Genomic DNA, 14,470 nt, shown 5'->3' with positions numbered 1-14,470 from the left:
TCTTTCCATTTTAAGAGAAAACAAAGAACTTCAGGTAAAGTTCCTGACACAGTGACTGGCACAAGACACTCACTGAACTGTAGCTATTACCTAAACCTCAGGTAACTGGCAGCCTTCCTGGGAACGCTGGAGCATCTTCAAAGAAACCCTATTCTAGTTCTCTACACAGACCCAGAGGCAAGACAACATGGAGAGTCTATTTATTCAACAGCCGCTTTGAAGACAAATACATCCCCTCAGTAGTCTGAGAGGATATATTTCCCCTATTTCTACTTCAGTCCTTTTCCACAAATTTCTGTCCTTTGCAGGCTAGATCCTGACGCAAAAAAAGACAGTTGTCCTAGATATACACAATCTTTGAGGGCACAGTTTGGAGATGCACAGGACCCTTGTAAAAGTGGGACAGCAGAGTCTCACCGTAGCCCACAAGGAAGTAGAACCTGTGCACAGGCAGTTACCTCAGGACCAGAGCACAAATCTCCACCTGGTTAGCCTGGCGCTTTAGAATAAGCTGGTCAGGGAGGCAGCCGGGGAAGACCCCCAGCAGAAACTGGCGAAGGAAAACATCTTCCACCGTTCGCTCCGTAGCCTGGCCCTCCCCATCCACGTTACCTGTGTGCAGTGATAGCCAGTCCTTGCGGTGGGTGACGTGGTGAGGCGCGTGCGCCTCCTCGCAGCTCACTAGCTTCTTCCCCTTGCCCAGTCGGACTCGAGCCGCCCGGTTCTCGGCGCCGACCTCGCTGGTGTTCAAGTCTCGCGAGACGCCCGGCAGCTTCCAGTTCTAGAGTGCATATGGGCGCCGCCATCTTGGACCCTAAAGTTATCGATTTTTTAATGTTTGTCTTTTCAGGGGCTAAATATGCCCTTATTTTCTCCACCTTCCGGGTCTGCCACGCTCCTCTCCTCCCCGTGTCCTTTCCGTGTGTTATTTTCTATCAACCAAAAAAAAAAAAGTACCATCTGAAAAGCAAACTGAACCAAAGCATCACTGACTTTAAATATCAGGGCTTTATTTCCTCATTTAGCCATTGAATCAGAGATAACACTTCATGCAGATGAGGTTCAGTTTTGGAAAGTGTTTTATACCGGAACAGTGAATATCTCTCTAGTACTGACGATTAATTGCTGTTCTCTCACATGTATTGATTCTTTTGAATCTCTCACCTGTATTGATTCATAGCAACCAAGAAGCTTAGCTTTTTTTTTTTTTCTTTTTTTTGCGGTACGCGGGCCTCTCGCTGTCGTGGCCTCTCCCGCTGTGGAGCACAGGCTCCGGACGCGCAGGCTCAGCGGCCATGGCTCACAGGCCCAGCCGCTCCGCGGCATGTGGGATCTTCCCGGACCGGGTCACGAACCCGTGTCCCCTGCATCGGCAGGCGGACTCTCAACCACTGTGCCACCAGGGGAGCCCAGCTTAGCTTTGAATACAAGTATGGTAGGGATTGATTTGTGCCAGGGTTATTAGATGTTTCAATCACGTGGATCTTCCTTTATTTCATCAGCTCGGTTTGTACACCGGGCTCATACACAGAGTCTCAAAGGTTGCTAAAAGTAGCCATAACACAGAGTGAAATCAGTGCTAAATTAAGTATCAAAGATGCAGTTACTTTTTTTTCTCCTAAACCTTGGAAGAGACACCTGTGACACAGTGAAAAGTTAAGACGGTATGGGATCAACTCTTTAATAAAATCATTGGCGCGATGTGCCCCCTGACAAATCAAGAACCCAGAGAGAAAAGACAATTTAATAAATGACAGCATTGTACCCCTCCGCTATACAACACTTACAATACTTGTTCAGAATACATTTATTTGGAAAGGTAGAGTTAAACTTTGTACTCAGAGTTCTTTTCTTTTTAAGAACTAACCACTGATCCCAATATAGCTTTCCAAGGGAGAAAGAAGCTTACTCTAAAATGGAGAGTAATTTCTTTGGAAGGTACAGAATCCTTGTCACAGAAGGTTTACAAAAAGTTATTTGACAGTAAGGATAGAACTTATAAAAATGATGTCTTGCGATTCCTACAGATGCTATAATTCTGCCATTCTTTGGGAATTAGTACATTGGCATAGTAAGAAGACCAATTTTAAAAGTCAAACTAGAAATTGCATTTTATTTAAAATTAGAGGAATTCAGTTTTACTTATAATCTATATATATTCAGGCCATTTATCCTGAATTGGATTATATTAAAAATGAGAAATCTCTAATCTACCATAGGGATACTACCAGTATTTTCTTCCTTCCAAACACAAATGTGTACATACCATATGATTCCATTTGTGTGAAATTCTAGAGTACAAAAACCTAACCTATAGTTTCAGAAAGCAAACAGTGTTTTTCTGAGGCCAGGATTGGGGGAATTTACTGAGAAGGAGAACAAGAAACTTTTTAGAGTGATGGACATAGTCTATACCTTACATCATGTGTCAAAAACTCATCACACTGTGCACTTAAAATGTATTCATGTTATTACTTTTAAATTCTACTTCAAAAAAGATTTTTAAAACTATATTAAGATACCATTTTTTTACCTATCACATTGGCAATAAATTCAAAAGCTTGACAACACACTTTTTTGGTGAGGTTGTGAGGTAATGAACACTCTCACATTGCTTAGGGAAGAAAAAAACTTTTGAAGCCCTAAGAAGGGGAATCATATGCCTCTTGATACAATAGTTGCAGAATATGTAGCCTTCCTGCCAAGAAATGCATTAACAGAATCTAATCATGTAAGACTATCAGACAAACCCAAATTCAGAGACATTCAATTGATCTGAACTCTTAAAATTTTTCAATGTTAAAGACAGAGGAATAGTTCCAGATTGAAGGAGACTAAAGAGTTATGACAACTAAATGCAATATGTGCTCCTAGATTGGATCTTAGAACAGAAAAAAAACAAAAACAGTTATAAAGGACACAAATGGGACAATTGATAAAATATGAAGTGAAACTTATGTAAGATAATGCTGTTATATCAACATTAAATTTCTGAAATTATCTTTACACTATGGTTATGCAGGAAAATGCCTTTGTTGTTAGGAGATATACACTGAAGAATTTGGGATTAAAGGATTATTGTGTCTGCAATTTACTCTCAAATATTTCATCAATAATAATAGTGGCAATGATTAGAGAGATAAATAAAGCAGATACGGGCAAAACATTAATGACTGTTGTCTCTGAGTAAAGGTTATATGGGAGTAAGATTTTTACAACTTTTTAAGTTCGATGGTTCTTTTAAATTTGGATTTTTAAATAAATAATTAAAATGAATCTTCAAATAGCAGTTTCTCAATTGAGAAGGAAAGCCAAAAGAGAAAGGAGAGAATTTTTTTTCCTTGGGCTCTTAGAATTGAGTCGACCTCTTGGATTCTCGGGAAAGACTTCAAAATGTCCCAAAGATTATAGCTTTGGGGTGTGTCTAGGAGCTCAGAAAGTAAGGCCAGAAAATAGCCTGGGTAGAAAGTGGGTAAAAATGCATATGCATGATGGTAATGGAAGGAGGACAGTATTTCTGCAGGCTTATTTCTGCTCCTGCTTTGCCAGTTTGCTTCTCTAATTCAGGGGGCTATGAACATTTCATTGCAATTTTGGCAACACTGGAAAATGTACATACAGCAATATTAGTAAGAGGTGTTGATGGCCACAATAATTCCCTGGGGAGAAAAACATGTTCCAGAATTTACCTTGAAACTGGGTTGGACAACTTCTTTAGTCCACAATGCAACCCTTAAGATTAAGACTGTATATTAGAGTTGCTGACAGATCATTATGGTTTGGAATATCCCAAGAAAGAAGACAAAGATAGAAGGGAATTCTGTGAAAAAAAAGGGAAGAAGGGAGAGAAAGACAAGAATAAGCACGTGCTGCCAGCACTACCTCAGCTGCCCCTTGAAGGCACTAGCAAGAGGTGGTTGCTTCTGCTCTTACCCCTCCCACAAACCTCAGAGAGGACGATTGCCTGAAACACAGGGGCTGGCTACTGCATTAGGGAGATGACACTTTTTTCAAGTCAGAGAAATTTAAACTGGGCAAGGGCTCACTACTCCTTTGAATTTTTATAATTCTTTGTTCTAGTTTGTCAACACTTGTCTCATGCCTCCCTTTATTTTAATTTTTTTTTTTTTTTTTCCGGTACGCGGGCCTCTCACTGTTGTGGCCTCTCCCGTTGCGGAGCACAGGTTCCGGACGCGCAGGCTCAGTGGCCATGGCTCACGGGCCCAGCCGCTCCACGGCATGTGGCATCTTCCCAGACCGGGGCACGAACCCGCGTCCCCTGCATCGGCAGGCGGACTCTCAACCACTGCGCCACCAGGGAAGCCCTATTTTAATTTTTATACATGTTTTATCTCCCTTATCAATAGATCTCCTACAGGCTGAGTACAGAACATAGTAATTTTTATGCTCCTCAAAAAGTTCAGTAAAATGCCTAACAACTCATGCTCAATAAATATTTATTGAGGGAACATGACATTAAAAAAAACAAAAACAAAAAAATCTGGGCCATCAATATTTCACTTGACGTGTTGTTGTGTGTGAGAGCCCCCTAGTGGGCAAAAAGAGCTGTGTGAAGGAGCCCAGATCAACAGGAATTTAAGCAAGTTTTCAAGGGAATGATCTTGGACTCACTTCTTTAATTCAAGATGCTTTTCTTTTCTTATCTCTCTGATTTATTCTTCTGAGGGGAAAGATCAGTTTTCGAATATTAAAACTCATTAATTCTCCAGGACAGCAGCACTGACTATGCTTCAGACTCCTTCCCAAAGGCCTTTTCATTCAACCCATTAATGGAAGATAAAGTGTGGCATTGATTCTAAGATACGTCTTTTCACATTTTAACATTTCTGACAAACAGCGTCTTATCGATGCCTTTCAAGGTCACTCTTTGCTAAGCAGTCATCATAGCATTGTTGCCACTGCCTATATGTGTGCACACTCGGTTATGGCACTCCTCACATCAGTTATGAGCATTGTTTCTATCAAGTTTGTTAAATTTAACTGTCGCTTGAATATATTTTAAAAGATATATACTAAGATACACTGACTGCATATCTATATTTATACATGCACACACATACACATACACATAGAAAGACAGAGCCATACTTGGCTTTAAAACATAAAGCTATTGTGTATGCAAAAAAGGCAAGAAAATTATGTAGTGGGATGTAAATCAGTTCGTGTAAATTGATTATTTTTTGAAAGAATTCCAGATTGTGCTGCAAAACAACAAGTTTCCTACAAGGCCTAAGAAGGGAAGAGACCCAGAAATCGATAGAGCTGTGTTGCATTCTGTTACTGAGATACATGCAAAAAGATTGCTTATTATGTGCCAAGCAATGCAGCCAGAAGTGGGAAAATTTGCAACTCTCCCTCTGAATAGATAAAAGAAACTCCAAAGTAATGAGTGACTGATGTGACCTATTTGCGCATTGCGCAGACTATCAGTAAAATGTTAACTTGTCAGCACCTTCCTGATTTTTTGGAACAGAAGTGGTTTACTTGTAATGATACATGATTCATTTGAGGTAAAAATGGAAACAGTAATAATGGTAAATTGAAAATCCTGGTGAATCTCAAGGTAGAAACACTTCTCAAAATCATATTGACGATGTTAGAAGTATTAAAGAGATCAAGATAGTGAGCACAAGTAATAAAAATCAGCATATCTACAGCCACTATGGAAAACAGTGTGGAGGATCCTCAAAGAATTAAAAATAGAACTACCATATGATCCAGCAATTCTGCTTCTGGGAATATACCCAGAGGTGACAAAAGCACTAACTGGAAAAGATATTTGCACCCCTGTGTTCATAGCAGCATTATTTACAATAGCCAAGACATAGAAACAACCTAAATGTCCATCAATGGATGAATGTATAAAGAAGTTGTGATATATTATATATATATATATATATATATATACACATGTATATATATATGTATGATGGAATGTTATATATATAATGTTATATATATACATATATATATATATGATGGAATGTTATTCAGCCATAAAAACAACAACAACAAAAACGAGGAAACTCTACCATTTGCAAGAACATGGATGGACCTTGAAGGCATTATGCTAAGTGAAATAAGTCAGATAGAGAAAAACAAATACTATATGATCTCACTTACATGTGGAATCTAAAAAAACCCCATAAAAACCTAGAAAACTAAACTCTTAGAAAAAGAGATCAGATTTGTGGTTACCAAAGGTGGAGGGGAGGGGGAGGGGGAATTGGAGGAAGGTGGTCAAAAGCTACAAACTTCCAGTTATAAGATAAGTAAGTACTAAGTATGTAACATATGACTATAGCTAACATCATATATAGGAAAATTAAGAGAGTAAATCCTGAGAGTTCTCATCACAAGGAGAAAAATTATATTCCTTTCTTCTTTTCTTCTTTTCTTTTTATTGTGTCTATATAAGGAGATGGATGTTAGCTGAACTTATTTTACTTACTTCACAATATATGCAAATCAAGCCATCATGCTGTATGCTATACACTTATACAGTGATGTATATCAATTATTTCTCAATAAACTGAAAAAATCAGCATTTCACTATGATAATATGCATAATTACTGATGACTGAACAATTTTTCCATATATTTAAGCCACAACATGAAATCTAACAATGAGATCTTCTCCAAAAGCGCATTATGTATAAATGGCAAAATAATCAGATGGATAATGGTTGAGTTAATGGTGGGCTAGCTAAAAGTTACTTGGAATTGGTGTCAACAGCTACCCATAACTCACACAGTAGTTTGATTTCTGATGCATTTCATGCCCATGTATCTTAATGGTTAAAGGAGAAGCTCATTGAAAACTAACTTGAGTTGCCTTGGCTATTCTTGATTCTTTCTTTTTCCATATAAATTACAAGTTAAGTTACACAACAAACTCTCTAGGTCTAGGTCAATTTTAGGAGCAATGACATCTTTAAGATATTGAATCTTTTTGTTCATGAATATAGTGCATCTCTCAATTAATGTAGATCTTCTTTACTGTCAATAAATTTTATAATTACTTTGTAAAAGACCTCTGAAATTTTTGTTGTATTTGTCATGGATTGACATTTCATTATTTTTGTTGCTATGAAATAAAGTAATTTTATTTTTCAAATTGTATTTTCTAGCTATTAGAAAGTAGTAGTGATAAAAAATAAAATTGACTTTCATATGTTGATCTTATATCTGGTAACCTTGCTAGATTTCTGCATTAATTTTTAAACTTGTCAAATATTGGTAGGTGAATTTGGTAATTTTGGGTTTCCTGTCATTTTTTAAAAGAAGAGTTTTGTTTTTCCTTTCAAATTATTTTATTTTTATTTATTTATTTTAAACTAATTTTTATTGGAGTATAGTTGACTTACATGTTGTGTTAGTTTCTGCTGTACAGCAAAGTGAATCAGTTATACATATATCCACTCTTTTTTAGATTCTTTTTCCATATAGGTCATTACAGAGTATTGAGTAGCATTCCTTATTAGTTATTAAGTTCTTATTAGTTATCTATTTTATATATAGCAGTGTGTATATGTCAATTCCAATCTCCCAATTTATCCCTCCCCACCCCTTTCTCCCTTGGTAACCATAAGTTTGTTTTCTACATTTGTGACTCTATTTCTCTTTGGTAAATAAGTTCATTTGTACCATTTTTTTAGATTCCACATATAAGTGATATCATATATTTGTCATTCTCTGTCTGATTTATACATCACTCAGTATGACAGTCTCTAGGTCCATCCATGTCACTGAAAATGGCATTATTTCGTTTTGGTTTGTTTTATAGCTGAGTAACTTTCCACTGTATATATGTACCACATCTTCTATATCCATTCATCTGTCAATGGACACATAGGTTGCTTCCATGTCCTGGGTATTGTAAATAGTGCTGCAATGAACATTGGGGTGCATGTATCTTTTCGAATTATGTTTTTCTCCAGATATATGCCCAGGAGTGGGATTGTTGGATCATATGGTAGCTCTATTTTTTGTCTTTTAAAGAACCTCCTTCTGCTTTCAGAAAGCAGAGGTAGAAACACATCCTAACTTATTTTATGAAGTCAGTTTTACCCTAATATCAAAGCCAGACAAAGATATCACAAGGAAGCAAACATCCAAATGAACACATTCTTCATGAACATGGAAACAAAATTCTTACTAAAATATTAGCTAACCAAATCCTGAAACACATAAAAACTTTAAACGACATGAGAAAGTGGAGTTTATCACAGTTATGCAAGGTTGGTTTAATATCTTAAAACTTGATTCATTTAGTACACCACATTAATAAAATAAAGAAAATAAAGTTGTTCATCTCAATAGGTACACAATAATGCATTTGTAAGTAGCAATAGGCATCCATGGTAACAACTCTCAAAAAACTAGGAATAGGGCTTCCCTGGTGGCGCAGTGGTTGAGAGTCCGCCTGCCGATGCAGGGGACACGGGTTCGTGCCCTGGTCCGGGAAGATCCCACATGCTGCGGAGCGGCTGGGCCCGTGAGCCGCGTCCGGAGCCTGTGCTCCGCAACGGGAGAGGCCACAACAGTGAGAGGCCCGCGTACCGAAAAAAAAAAAAAAACTAGGAATAGAATTCAAATTTTTCATTCTGATAAGTAGCATATACAAAAAAAAACTAGAGCTAGTATTGTATTAATGCTGAAAGATGAAATGTTTTTATTTAAGATCAGGAATAAGGCAAAGATGTATATTCTCAGCATTTCTATTCAACATTGTGCTTGTGGTTCTAGCCAGTTCAGTAAGGCAAGAATAAAATTAAAGACATACTTATTGAAAAAAAGAAATACATGTGTCTTCACTTGCAGATGACATCAAAAGCACTATCTTTAAGGAAAAACATAAAATCAACTTCGTAAAAATGAAAATTTTTTATTTTCAAGAGACATTAATAAAATGAAGAAATAATTCAAACAAGGAAAAATATTTGCAAATATTATATCTGAAAAAGGATGTGCATACAAAATATATTTTTTAAATCTAAGAACTCAATAATAAGAGGAAACACTCCCCCCTCCAAATGTGCAATGCAAAGGATTTTAATAGACAGTTCACCAAAGAAGATATATAAGTGACTAATAAGCACTGAAAACATACTCAATTAGTCATTAGGGAAAAGAAAATTAAAACTCCATAGAGATACCATTACACACTAAGAAGGATATTTTTATTTATTTTATTTTTTATCATTATAATTTTTTACTATGGTAAGAACCATATCAAATGATATATACCCTCTTCACAGAGGTTTAAGTATGCAGTATAGTATTATGAACTATAGGCACAATGCTGTACAGAAGTTCTCTAGAACTTTTTCACTCTATACCCACTGAGAAGAGGGATATTTTTAAAAAGACTAACAATACCAACTCTTATTGAGTATGTGAAGAAACAATCACACATTTATGTTGGGTGTGTAAAATGTGTATAGCTACTTTGAAAAACAGTTTTAGTAGTTTCTTAAAAGGAAAATCTTACCATGTGGATCAGCAATATACACACAAGTGTTTATAGCAGCATTATTCAAAATAGCCAAGGGCCTAAACTGGCCCAAATGTACATCAACTGTTGAATTAATAAGCAAAATGTGTTAAATGAATGCAATGGAATGCTATTCAGCAATAAAAAGGAACAAACTATTGATACATGCAATGATAGGGATGAATCTCAAAAACATTCTAATAAATGAAAGAAGCCAGACATGAATGACTGAATACTGTATTATTCCATCTATATGAAGTTTCCAGAAAAGGCAAAACTATAGAGGCTGAAAGCAGATCCACAGTTGTCTGGGGTTAGGGCTGAGAGCCAGGGTTGACTACTGGAATTAGGAAACTTTGGGGGATGATAGAAGGGTTATAAAATTGGACTCTGATAATGGTTTCACAACTATAAATTTTGCTAAAAATCATCAAACTGTACATTTACAACGGGTTCATTGTGTGGTACATAAAATACCCCAAAATAAAATTGTTTTTATTAGCAACCTAATTTATTAGCAACCTAATTTTGTTTTAACTAAAGTGTAATGTTCATGTCCCACACAGATCTTGGGTAGCTTGTCTATTAAATAATAATAATGATAACAACAATAATAATAAACTTGTCAAGCTATTAGCAAGCGGAGCAGAGGGGACTGGAAAAATCCTCAGGTGCAACAGTAATTTACTTGGCCTGACATCTCCCTGCTTACTAAACCACCATAAGAACCATTTTGATGTGAAAAGGTTAGTTAAGCTGGGCCTGAAAAACACAAGAACTTACATAGTTTTGCACATTCTGGTGATGCCTAGAACTGGAGACTGCTGCTGCTAAATCCAAAGGTAAAACCTCTGTCAAGGTGCTGAAACTCAAAGATAAAAAAATTCTAAAAGAACTAGAGGGTGAAAAAGAAGCTGAAATCACATATATGACAATAATTTTAGCAAAATCCTCGTCAAGCACAAGGCAAACCAGAAAACAATGGAATGACATAGTTTAAATGTTAAAGTAAAAACTGTCAAGCTATATTTCTATACCCGGTAAAACATCTTTCAAAAATGAAAATGAACTATAGACATTTTCAGATAAACAAAAGCTGTGAGAGATTTTACTGCCAGCATTACCAGAAAAGCTAAAGGAATTTCATCAAGCTGTTGAGAAATGATACCAGTTCTACAGAAAGGATGATAAAGCATGAAATTAGTACATGGGGGTAAACAAGCAAAGTATATTTTAATATCCGAATTTCTTTGAAAGACTAAGCAAAACAACAATACTGTATTACAGGGTTTATAAAATACATGGTAATAATACACATGTTGTCTTCATGTCAGTTTGAGCCGCTATAACAAAGTACCATAGACTGGGTGGCTTTTTTAAGCCACCACTGGGTGGCTTATAAACAACAAAAAAATTACACACAAAAAATCTCACATTTCTGTAGGCTGGAAGTCTGAGATCAGTGTGCCACCATGGTCAAGTTCTGGTGAGGCCTCTCTTCCAGGTTTCAGATTTCTGATTTCTTGTTGTGTCTTCATATGATAGCAGAGAGAGGAAGCAAACTCTCTGGTGGCTCTTATAAGTGCACTAATCCCATTCATGAGGGCTCTACCCTCATGACCTCATTGAATCCTAATTACTATCAAAAGCCCCATGTCCTAATACCATCACATCGTAGGTAGAGTTTCAATGTATGAATTTTGGGTGAATGTAAACATTTACTTCACAACACACAACAATAGGAAAAAAAAGACAGGAGAGACAGAGTAAAGTGACTTATACTATTGCAAACTTCTCATATTATATATAAGGTGGTATATTAATTCAAGTTATGCTGTGATTAAAGGTACATATTATAATTCCTAGAGCAACAACTAAAATAAAAGCATAGATTGAAATCCGATAAGGGAGATAAATAAGACACTAAGAAAACACATGATTAATCTAAAAGAAAACAAGAAAGCAACATGGAAGGAAAAAAGGAACAGAGCAAGCCAACAGAAAACAAATAGCAAGATGGCAGACTTAAACCCAGCCATATCAACAATTACGTTAAGTATAAAGGGGTTAAACATTCCAATTAAAGGACAGAATTGTCAAAATAGATACAAAGCTAAACAAGACCCAACTATAAGTTGTTTACAAGTGATGCATTTTAAAAATAAATATAACAATAAGGAAAGTAAAAAAATGGAAAAAGATATACCATGAAAATAGTAATCATAAGGAATCTTGTGAGTCTTTATTAATGTCAGACAGAGTAGACTTCGAAACAAGGTTTATGACCAGAAGTAAAGGACAACATTTTATTGATATATTTATCTTGATATTTATTTAGAGCATAATATTTATATTGTTATAAATGTTAATACAGGTATCCCCCACTTTTCAAAAATTTGCTTTACACCATTTTGCTTCTATGAAAGACATATATTAGTACCTGTTTTCGCTAATGGAAGGAATTCTGAAGAGAATTTTTGCTTTTACAAAAAAAAAGGCAAAAACTAAAAATAACATTCAGCTTTTGTCTTTTTTTTTTTAAACATCTTTATTGGAGTATAATTGCTTTACAGTGTTGTGTTAGTTTCTGCTGTATAACAAAATGAGTCAGCTACATGCATATGTATATCCCCATATCCCCTGCCTCTTGTGTCTCCCTCTCACCCTCCTTATCCCACCCGTCTAGGTGGTCGCAAAGTACCCAGCTGATCTCCCTGTGCCGTGCAGCTGCTTCCTTTTGTTTTGCAGTGAACTGTTATAGAGGCTGCCCACACCCCGGGCACTGACAGTGGCACCTCCAGGATCCTTCTCCAGGAACTACACTCAACATCTCAGCATCAAGTTGCCATAGCTTTGAACTATGTCTGTGAGCATCTGAGCTTTATCTCAATTTATTTTGTGCATCTGTTTTCAAGATGTGTCCTAAGGGAATTGCGTCTTCACTTCATGCCATTTCTCATTACAAAAGGTTTCGTAAGAATGCTCTGCTTTTGGAGAGCAGGGGAAGCCTGTAATAAAGGGTCAATTCATGAAGAAAACATAACAATCTTAAAAACTATTTCTCAAGCAGTCAGCTGCCGAGGTGATCAATTAGGACAATGAACCAACTTGAAAGTAGCAAGCAAGCCTTTATTCACTTATTGTGTCATCGCAAACAAGAGGCAAAAACAAGTACCAGTTCCTAAGGGTTTCACTTTTCCTCATGGGACGGCACTGGACGAGAGTCGGATGGATGCAGTGCAGATGGGGGAGTCATCTCACTACCAAGGAGCCCTAAGCAAAAGGCTTCTGCCTCTTTATGTCCCTATGGGCCCGGAGGAGGGAGAGAGAGAAGGGCTAGGAGCAGAAAGGCACTGAGTTAAAGTGGAGAAAAGTGCCTTAACCCAGACCCCTGATTAGGAGGATATGTATTGGGCTAGGAATGCAGACATGCATCTGAGAATGGTTGTCCCAGGTGGTCCTGAGCCCCTGACTGCAATTCACTCCAGAAAATCAATGCATCAGCTCTGTACAAACCTGGTGTGGCCGGGACAGCTTTGTCCCCACGAGGCCTGCCGGGCAAAGCCTTGGAATGACCTGTGGTCAGGGCATGAAGGATCAGACAGTCGTTTGACCTGGAGTCAGACTCCTCAGGGTATGTAGTTTACAAGAGAATGGGCATACACTTGGAGAATTTAACGTTTCTTTTTTCTGTAATTGAAGGAGCAAACCGAAAAAACTGTCAGTAAGGATACACTTGACCTAGTAAACATTTTTAGCACACTCCTGCCAACAACTGTGCTCATGGAAGCTGGGCCATAAGACAAGGCTCAATAAATTTCAAAAGATTTAAATCATACATAGTATATTTTCTGATCATGACAGAATTAAGTCAGAAAGAGATACCAAAAAGATACTAGTAAACACTACACATATTTGGAAGTTAAAATATACATTTCTAAAAACCCATGGGTTAAAGAAGAATCACAAGGGAATTAGAAAATATTTTGAATTAAACAGTAATACAAGCACTACATATCACAACTGCGGCGGCCACTTCTACTTCCATTCCTTGGTTCCCCAGATCCAAATATTCTAAATACAATCCAAATATCTAAATATAAAAGAAACTGGTTACTGTCCAAAACATACACCAGGTCTTGTAAGATGGTACCACAACTTCCTAAGATACTGTCTCTCAGACGGTCCTTAAAGTGAATCTCTATTAGGCCCTGCCAGCTTTCTGTAAGGCAACTGCTTTTAGGTCAGTGTTTCTCAAACTTTTTTCATTATCCCCCTGACCCTTATTCCAAGGAAATTTAAAAAAATTTTGCCCCTAATCATTATAATATCTACGATTTTTTTGCCCCTTAAAACAATCTTTTGCCTTTTGTGGAGGCAGTGTCACTCCCATTGAGAATGAGTGTTCCCCATGATATGGTAAAGAGCAATACTTGTTAAGTCCATAGGCAAAAGCTCATTTCTATACTTCTTTTGCTGTAAAATGTGTCCGTGGTCAAAAGGATGTTGTGTGTTGTATATGCCAATATGGTACATAAGTCCTTCTGTAGATGGTGGTGTACATAAGTCATGGTGGTGATGGCAGAAGCATTGAGGACAGGAAAGACAAATCCAGAATAAGTGTCTATTTCAGTGAGAACAAATTGCTGCATCTCCATGATGGAAAGCACTGATAACCACTCTTGACCTTTCAAGGCATTAACTGTCCTATCTCAGTCTTAACCTTTATAAGAGATCGAGGCAAAACAGTATGTTGAATAGATACCAGTTAATCTCTTTTCTCAGTTACCCCACTACTTTCTCTATAGGCTTCTATACAGAGTTGTTTTGCTAGTAGGTATGGACGTTATGCATGGAATCAATAACCTGGCTTCCACCACTGCTGAGTGCCCAAGCAGTAATAGCATGCACCAATATAAAGATATACAGATTGCCAACAAACACATGAAAGGA

At 37.0% G+C, this 14,470-nt stretch overlaps 1 pseudogene; it reads right to left on the bottom strand.

Annotated features, from left to right (window-relative positions):
• Nucleotides 1-340: 340 nt before the first annotated feature.
• Nucleotides 341-14,175, bottom strand: LOC113632250 (28S ribosomal protein S24, mitochondrial pseudogene; annotated as a pseudogene).
• Nucleotides 14,176-14,470: the final 295 nt, after the last annotated feature.

The sequence above is a fragment of the Aethalodelphis obliquidens genome, unplaced genomic scaffold (assembly GCF_003676395.1).
Source record: "Aethalodelphis obliquidens isolate GAN/ISIS:26980383/991018 unplaced genomic scaffold, ASM367639v1 scaffold36, whole genome shotgun sequence".
Taxonomy (NCBI): Eukaryota; Metazoa; Chordata; class Mammalia; order Artiodactyla; family Delphinidae; genus Aethalodelphis; species Aethalodelphis obliquidens.
The sequence above is the reverse complement of the archived record's forward strand: the minus strand, read 5'-3'. Positions and strand labels throughout refer to the sequence as shown.